A 10,358-nucleotide genomic window follows, 5' to 3' on the forward strand; every position below is an offset into this window, starting at 1 on the left:
ATTGCCCATGGAATGAGAAGCACTCTGCATTTAAGCTCCACATGGTAGTAACAAAACTTGACAAGGGTTTTTCAGTGATTAAAATCACTGTTGATAATGCCTAGATTGAAAAAAGATGAAAATGAGTGAGCTTGAAGCTTTGTGGCTATGGCTACTAGAAACCCACAGTTAGGGTTTGGCTCATAGCAACCAGCACAGGAGGAATTTATCCAAACCCTCTTAGAGGGAGATGGCCCACTAGGGGGAACTATCAAAGCCCTAAGATGGTTGCCTGAGCACACAGTTGTACGAATTTGCATGCTGCCCAGATTTGTGCATGCCTGTGTTTTTTTGCAATTTCGTCATGTTCTGTGGTCAATTGGGGGTTTGTGGTGCTATCCTGCTGTGCCTTTGAGCTAGGGAGGAATTCCTTAGAAGAAATCGGAGGCTAATATGCCCTCTTTTGCTCACATGAGCTCCTCCAATGGAGATAGGTACTGGCTAGCTATGGAGGTTGGAGGTCCAAGATGAGAAAATGAAGCTTTTCTTGTGCACTTAGTTTGAGATGAGGTTTAGGGAACCTAAAGGGATCAGAGATGGCTCTGATACTATATGGAAAATCAAAGTTGGAAGCATGAGAGAGTTTGCACAAGAGGGAGAGAGAGAGGTCAAGTACAAGAATGAGATCTTGCTTAGTCAGTTGTTTAAGGTACAACTAGTACACTCTCCTCAAATGTGAATGTGTACTTTAGGCTGTTTATATAGCCTCTGGAGAGGTTAGAGTTAGGGTTTTCCCTTGCTCCCCTGTCCTTCAGTCCATTTACACCTAGCTACCCTTATCCTCTCTAGTATAAGGAGAGTTTCCATGCTTACTTCTCAACAGCCAAGATGGTCCTTGATCTTGAAGTCTAATTCCTATAGGACTTTGATCCATCTTCTTTATCTCTCATTTACCTCATGTTGAGGTCTGATCGAGTGAGAATCCACTTGAATCTATGACCATATAGATAGTCATGCTAGAGTTTGAGAGAATGAATGACTACTAGTAGCTCCAAATCATGCATAGCATAATTCTTCTCATTTAGTTTGAGTTTTCGAGAAGGGTAGGCTATGGGTCTGAAAGTACACAACCCATTTCTATAATACTAGCATCGATGAATGCCTTTGATTTGTTGAGAGAAGTGAAGGAACTTTAATGCTAGAGTGGCAGTGAGGGATGCCTTTAGGGGTTCTATGTTTTTTACTATTTAAGTTGAATAGACTTTTTTCCATTTGCCACTTTGGCTATTACTTTCCTCGCAAGTTTGATTTCTAGCTATAATTTCTATATATATTTAGGAGACATGAAGGAATGAGTAGCGCCACAATCAATGAGAATTTGAAAAGATTTACCCTGGTTCTATGCAAGAACTTGTAAGATTATATTGACATCCAACCTCTTGGTTGTTGATGGGTGCATGGATGGTGCCTCTTTCTGATGCCAGGAGGCATATTCCACGATGGACTCCGTGAGGTTTTGCGGTGGATTCCATAAAATTTTATTACCGGGGCTCATACACAAAGTGGATTCTTTGTGCAAGAAGTCGATGGGGATGCCTATCCTTTTCGGGCGTTTTGTTAATTTTATGTGTACATGGGTGATTCCATAGCGGGTGATTCCGCAAAATACATATTTAAATTAATAAACATTTATGAGTTTAGAGGGTGGACTCGTGATAAATTAAGGTTAGGATTGATTTCTAACCAATTTATTTATGTAGCTGAAGACTGCTAGGTATTCACTTTTGTCGGTTTAATTGTATTATTTTTCTAACAATTGTGAATACTTCAATTGATGTGTAGAGCGAGCAGCGGTGGCATTGGGAAGCATTGGAGGATAGCATGTATTCAAATTATCATCAAATTTTGATGGGCGCGTATCTTAGGCATGGCGCCTATATTTTGTCGTGCTTATTTATCAAAGCGCTTGATATTTATTTATTATTTTTGTATGCGCATGGGCGTACGATTTAAATATTTGTATTGGACATTGTATTTGGGTACCGCCTGACTTCTTGGGCGCCCATTAGCTTTAATTCTTTATTGAAACAAAAGCAAACTCAAAAGCTAAAGCATGCTATTTTGTAATTTGGGCTATTATTTGAGCTTGAAGATGAATAATACATGAAATACATGCTTTGTGGAGCGCTCACACAAGGCATGGGGGGAGATTGCACCCAATTGGTCTCTTATTCATGTCGTGCAAGCTTTCTTCATTGATTTGTGTGTAAAAAGTAGAGTTCTTTTGTTCTTGGAGACCTTCTGACGCTCACTACGTGCGCATACGGCGATCGATCTGTGCATCAGTGGTATTACAGTGAAGCTGAGATCGAGAGCTTCCAATCGCTTACCATCTTGCTCAAAGGCGGAGCTGCTGGAATGATCGAGCTCTACAGTCAGTTTCGTGGCGAACGGTTGATACCCAGCATGTTTCTGGCGGTCAAGAACCCCCATCTGCACCCTCTGATCGCGAAGGACCAGCCTTTGTAAGCGGAGGACCACGTGGATATTACCTTCAACAAGTCGTAAATAAATAGATAAGCTTCCATAGCTTCATACCTTCAAAGCTTTAAAAAGCTTATTAAGCTTAATAGTAAGCTTATTTAAAAAGCTTACTCAACGAATTCAACAAATGGCGGCAGCGGCATGTCCTGGACGGCATCAAAAGGGTCGAGTACATACTCAGATACATGAAAATCACGCAAGCATTATAAAGCTTAAAGCTCTTAAATCTTCTAAGTACTCCAAGTTCTCTAAATCCTGCAAGTCACAAAGGTTACTAAAGACTTACTCAACAACTATCATAGAGGCAGTTCACACACAGAAGCACAGAATCAGTCTATTGCTCTTTGATAGACCCTATTCACACTTGCAGACTTGCTGAACCAGTTTCAGCAAACGTAGAAGGTCATACACAGATTATACGTAGTTTCTACACAACACTATTCTCTTGGACGACAGTTGTGACAATGAATACTGCAAATGTAAAAGAGAAAGACTACAAAAGCCAAACAAAATATACAAGCCTTGTATACCTGCCTTTGAGCTACGCTCATCCCGCTAATAAGATTTCGAGAGTGTGAGGTCTTTTGGATTTTGTAGGATGACTGAACAAAACATGGACGATCTTGAAGCTAAAGGTGAACTACTCCAACCAATGATGGAGCAAAAGTTGGATTTGATTATGATGCAGCTCGAAGAAGAACGAAGAGCCCGACAAGCTTTGCAAGTTCAATTGGCCAATTTGCAACAATCTACCACCGACCAAGATGGATAGCAACCCGAAGATCTTATACGACGTACCATCGACGCAACACTTGAAGCCCAATCCATTTACAAAGAAATAAAGATAAGTAAAAGAAACTTCAAATTTCGTACTTTCAATGGATCACATGATGGAAAGACTGTACTTGCTTTTATCAGTCAATTTGATGATTACTTCCATGAAGAAACATATGCTGAGAAATACAAAATTAAATGTGTCACTAACCATTTAGTTGATTGAGCATCCTTATGGTGGATTGTGGTCCGCAAGAGCGTTGATTGCCCTACTACATGGGAGACTTTCCAAAAGAAATTTTTGCAGAATTTCCTTCCTCCTCAATTCCATGAAAAAGCTATCAAGAAATGGGATCTTCTACAACAAAGAGATCGCGAACCTATTTCCCAATACACTGAACGTTTTTGGAATGCCCTACTGCAACTATGTATGCTCGAGGATGTACCTGAAGCAACTCATAAGCGTAAGTTTATGTCCAGCCTACTTGGACATTACTATGCGGAAGTCAATATGTTCAAGCCAACAACACTTGCAACAACACTTGAAGATGCAATTTCCTTGGCTCATGACACTGAAGATAAGATTCGAGGACGAGATAAGCAACCACAATAATTTCCAACTAATGGTAACTATGGTTCCAAACAATTCAATTCATATTTTTGAAGATTCAATCAAAGTCGTTTTCTTCCATCTTCATTCCGTAAATCTTGGATACGACCACCTGCCTTGCTATCAAACACCAATCAAAACCCTAAGCCATCTCCACAGTCAAATCCCAACATTTCTAAACTTCCTGCCATCACCAACAATGTATTTAAAGCCAAACCCATAGTTTGTTACAAATGCCATTAGCCTGGACATCTAGCAGCCAATTGTCAATCGAAAAAGCCACATGTCCATATCAATTATCTTGGCGCAATAGAAGAAGAATAACGTGAGGAAATGCCAGACTTTACGGAAGATGATGACGACATTGGTACTACTTCGGATACTTTGCCAGGTATGCTAACTCCCCATTCTTTGTTAACAATGAAATGTTTTATGCATGGTAAAGAAAAGACTATTTTACATGATGATGGGAGCACACATGACTTTATTTCTGCAAAATTAGTCAAAGAATTGAATTTACAAACTGTTTCTACACATTATCGCATCAAAGATGCATTCCTAGGACTGAGATATAATGGAACACAAGAGGTGCATAATTTAGAAATTAAAATTGGTGAATATACTGAACGAAGAAATTTCCTAGTTATACCTTTGCAGTCTAGTGACATTATCTTAGGAATGTCTTGGCGTCATCAATACAATCCTGATATAGATTATTCTACGCATTCAATTAAAATTTATTTTCAAGGAAAACAAATCACATTGCATGGTATGCATGCTTCCAATAGCTTTCCACTGCTTGCTCATACTCAAGCTAAACGTGCATTACGTAAAAGTAGCAAATCTTATTTAATATGGGTGAATGAACTTCAAGCTAAAGAAAAACAAATGCATCCTAGGCATACACAATTTCTTGCCCAATTTCAAGATTGTTTTGCTGCTGATTTACCACCTGGACTACCACCTTCACGTCTTGAAGATCATAAAATAGATTTAATTCCTGGAACACAACCACCATGTAAAGCACCATATAGATATAACCAAATTGAATAGAAAGAAATTCAAAATCAAACAGAAGAATTGCTTAACAGAGGATTACTTTGACCTAGTAGTTTTCCATTTGGCGCACCTGTTTTATTAGTGAAAAAGAAAAAAAATACTTATCGCATGTGCATTGATTATCGTGCCCTAAATAAAATTACTATTAAGAATAGATATCCAATTCTTAGGGTAGATGATCTTATGGATAAGCTACAAGGATCTGCCATATTCAGTAAGATAGATCTTAAATTTGGCTATCATAAAGTAAGATTGGACAAAATCTGACATATTCAAAACTGCATTTAGAACACAATTTGGACACTATAAATTTCTAGTTATGCCTTTTGGTTTAGCTAATGCACTAGCCACATTTAGTCGTATGATGAATCGCATATTTTTGAAACATCAGTATTGTGTCATAGTATTCTTTGATAACATATTAGTATTCAGTAAAAATGAGAATGAGCATTATGAACATTTGTCTTTAGTTTTTAAGTTGTTAAAAGACAATCAATTATATGCTAATCCAAAAAAGAGTGAATTCTTCCAAATAGAAATTGAATATCTAGGACATATTATTTCATCAGAAGGTATTAAAGTCGACCCTAAAAAGATAGAAGCAATTTTAAATTGGCCCATACCCAAAAATGTGCATGAATTACGTTCTTTTCTAGGTCTTGCTAGTTTTTACAGAAAGTTTGTGAGGAATTTCTCATTACTTGCATTACCTTTGACAAAACTTTTAAAGAAAGGTATTGTGTATAACTGGTTTGACAATCAACAAAAATCCTTTGATTTATTGAAACATGCTCTAACTCATACTCCTATATTACAACTACCTGACTTCAATAGACCATTCTTTTTAGTAGTTACTGACGCTAGTGGATCTAGAATAGGAGCCGTCCTTATGCAAGATAATCATCCCATAGCCAATTCTAGCTGCAAACTCAAACCATCTGAACTTAAATATTCTATCTACGTTAAAGAATTGCTAGCTGTAGTACAAGCCTTACGTCAATGGAAACATTATTTAATGGGATCTGAATTTATGATCAAAACTGACCAACAAAGCATTAGACATCTCCTTAGTCAACCACAAATATCTGATCGACACATTAAATGGGCCACTTTTATTCAAAGTTTTCATCCCCTTATACAATATCAACCAGGAAAAGAGAATGTTGTAGCTGACGCTTTGAGTAGAAGACCGACAATTCACAATATTTCTGTGATATCATTTGATTCCCTTATCCCTATGAGAGATACTTATCATCAGGATCTTACTTTTCAAGCTGATTGGAATAAACTAGTTGTAAATAATTGGATTCCTATTGATTCACTGTCTTACAATAATGGATTCATGTTTTATGAAAAAAGATTATGTGTGACTGTTCCATTTTGATCATTTGTTTTGCATGAAATTCATTGTCCTCCATATCAAGGTCATAGAGGAATTATATCTACTTTGCATACATTGACTGAAGATTTTTATCGGCCACATATGGACACTGATGTGTCTAACTTTATATCTGAATGTTTAGTTTGTCAACGAGTTAAAAGACACCATGGTAAACAATATGGTTTACTAATGCCATTATCTATTCCATCACGACCATGGAAACAGATTTCAATGGATTTTATCACTGGTTTACCTAACACTAAAGCTAACCATGATATGATTTGGACTGTTGTAGATAGGTTTAGCAAACAAGCATATTTTATTCCATGCAAGAAAACGTTAACTGCATCTCAAGCTGCTCAATTATTTTTGAAAACTGTTTTTACTAATCATGGTTTACAAAAAGTTATTATTTCTGATCGTGATTCTAGATTTTGTAATAATTTTTGGATTACTTTGTTTGCTAACTTAAGAACAAAGATTGATTTTTCATCTGCATTTCATCCTGAAACAAACGGTCAAACAGAAGCTACTAACAATACTATTTTAGATCTTTTACGTGCTTACACCATTTCAAAACCACACACATGGGATACACATCTACATTTACTTCAGTTTGCAAATAATAATATACCACATACAACTACAAAGAAAGAACCATTTGAAGTTATTTATGGATATCAATTGCCTACACTTGTTGCATCATTATAAAAAAAAATTCAAACTGCTGATGATATTGCTAACATGCATGCCACTATTTTTGATGAAGTTAAAGATATGATTGCCAAAGCCCAGCAATCATATACAAAACAAGCAAATAAGAAAAGACAAGCTATGAATTTTAAAGTTGATGATTATGTTTGGTTACGAATAGAAAAACGAAGATTACAAAGTGTAGATAAACACCCAATTGTGAAATTAGCACCTAGATTTTATGGACCATTCAAGATTATACACAAAATCAATGACAATGCATTTAAACTAGAACTACCACAACATTGGAAAATCCACAACACCTTCCATATCAGTTTATTACGCCCTTTTAGAGGCCAATTACCTGTACACCCTATCTATGAAAACCCTCCTTTGCTAGATGATGAAACTGAAATCCTTGAGCCTGAAACTATTATAGATACTGACTTTATGACCACTAGAACTGGCCGTAGATATTCTAGATATTTGGTCAAGTTTAAAAACCATCCTGTTGAAGAGGCCTAATGGATGCACACTAGAGACTTAAATGCTTTTCCCACTTTGTTAGCTCCACATTGAGCTAATAGCAATTGAGGACAATTGCTATCCCACCCCGGGGGTATGATGCTAGGAGGCATATTCCACGGTGGACTTCGTGAGGTTTTGCAGTGGATTTCGTAAAATTTTATTACCGGGGCTCATACACAAAGTGGATTCTTTGTGCGAGAAGTCGATGGGGATGCCTATCCTTTTCAGATGTTTTGTTAATTTTATGTGTACATGGGTGATTCCATAGTGGGTGATTTCGCAAAATACATATTTAAATTAATAAACGTTTATGAGTTTAGAGTGCGTACTCGTGATAAATTAAGGTTAGGATTGATTTCTAACCAATTTATTTATGTAGCTGAAGACTGCTAGGTATTCACTTTTGTTGGTTTAATTGTATTATTTTTCTAACAATCGTGAATGCTTCAGTTGATGTGTAGAGCGAGCAACGGTGGCATTGGGAAGCATTGGAGGATAGTGTGTATTCAAATTATCATCAAATTTTGATGGGTGCGTATCTTAGGCATGGCGCCTATATTTTGTCATGCTTATTTATCAAAGCGCTTGATATTTATTTATTATTTTTGTATGCGCATGGACGCATGATTTAAATATTTGTATTGGACATTGTATTTGGGTAATGCCTGACTTCTTGGGCACCCATTAGCTTTAATTCTTTATTGACACAAAAGCAAACTCAAAAGCTAAAGCGTGCTATTTTGTAATTTGGGCTATTATTTGAGCTTGAAGATAAATAATACATGCTTTGTGGAGTGCTCACATAAGGCATGGGGGGAGATTGCACCCAATTGGTCTCTTGTTCATGTCGTGCAAGCTTTATTCATTGATTTGTGTGCAAAAAGTAGTGTTCTTTTGTTCTTAGGGACCTTCTGACGCTCACTACGTGTGCAAACGGCGATTGATCTATGCACCACTTTCCACTTTTTCATAGATGGCATGGTCTTCTTCTTCTTTTGTAGCCAAGAAATAAGCTCAACTACTTGCACCTCATCATGCTCCTTATCCTCACAATTGGTTTTTGAAATTTTCTCTTGTTGGAGGTTTATGAGGAGGATTTGCTTTAGAATTTTCTGCCCTAGTGGGGCACTAGGCTAGAAAGTGGCATGGCTATTTGCACCTAAACTAATGAGGTTGGGCTTCTTAATTAGCATGGATGACAAGATTAGAATTAATGTTGTCACTAAATTGATTGCTTATTACGCATTCTCTATTTAATAAATTCATGTCATTAAATTAATGACTCACTTTTCTTTAAGTGTTGATGATGATCTAGCATGGCCATGAGACCATTTAGAGACCAGTATTCCTAGTGCATCACTTAATGGGGTGATCAAAGCACTGTGACAGGGATATCTGGTACATGTAGTATAAGTTATGAAGGGGGAAAGAAGTGTAACCTTCTTAAGATTTGTGGCTGTCTCAACGTCATATTGCAACTTATATCCTGGCTGCTTGCCCTTCTTTTTGCCCTCTTATTTGTTATCTTGTTTTTTCTCCTGACTGACCTCTTCCATAACATGCTTGGGAGGCGGCTTTGCAGCTTTAGGCTGATCCACACTTCTTCTTGTCATTCTTTTAGATGTCCTTGCATTATCTTCATCTTCTTTTCATTTATTTTCACAAGTACATCTGTGTTTTGTACCTTTGCTAAATATGCATACACTAAATATGCATCTACCAGTGATTCCCAACTAGTTATGCCACGAATGTCTTGCCCTGAATGAGACATTTCACTATCAGCGATCTTTCTCTTTTCAACTGCATGTAAAGCATGTGCCCATGTTTCAGCCTTTGGATCAACCATCACTTGGTCATGCATTCTATCTAATTGTAGACCAAAAGTAGAAGCATGTACCGCCACATAAGCATTTCGAACTGCCAAGTCTTCCAACAAGTTAAGCATGCCTCCCTTTTCAAAATTCAAAGTAAGAGGCAATCCTATTTTTTGTGTATAGATCTTGCCATCTTTCCAAAAGATGAGTTGTCATGCCAAGGCCTCCTGATAGGTAGCACAATCCTTTCTCTCATGCTGATCACACCACATACATCTTTTTCCTGGCTTCGGGGTTGCTGCCCGCTGTCCCCTTTCCTCTTGTCCTTTTTCATCAAATTTTGCAACCTTCAATTGAAGATCCCGCATGCCTTTGACCAATTCATCTAAGACATCTTCCCTAACAGAGGGAACAATAGTAGGTATAGCCATAGGGCTAGCCACAGAAGTAGGTGGCTTACTAGATATATCAATTTTCTTGCCCATAACAGTGGGCAAGCTAGAGACATGCAATCTTTCTCTTGTTCTATGCTTCTTCACAAGTGCAGTAACAACTTCCTTGACATGTCTCCACCCTATTTTAAGACATGTCTTTGTAGTCTGGTCCTTCAGAAAATCATCAAGCTTCTCTTGAAGCTCAGGATCAGCTGCCTATAAAAATAATTCAATTTTTTGACTTGCAAGAGCTTGCTGTTCTGCAAGATCCAATTGCTCAAATCGACTTTCAAATTCTCTCAACAATTCTGAGCCACAAGACCCTTATTGGGTTGTAAAATCCACTCTTGAAAAGTCTTGCATGTAATCAAACTAGTATCCTCAATGTAAAATTCTTTCATGAGTGTCTTCTTGAAAGCTACCCAGTTAGCATCCTGCAAGTATAATTTAATAATCTATGCTTTCAGTTCATGTACAATAACACGTACAAAATACTGGCTCCATGTAGGTTGAGTCATCCCAAAGAATTCCATCTTCTGAGC

This window comes from Lygodium microphyllum, chromosome 23 (genome assembly GCF_053477565.2).
Source record: "Lygodium microphyllum isolate KBCC chromosome 23, Lygodium_microphyllum_v1.1.10, whole genome shotgun sequence".
Lineage (NCBI taxonomy): Eukaryota > Viridiplantae > Streptophyta > Polypodiopsida > Schizaeales > Lygodiaceae > Lygodium > Lygodium microphyllum.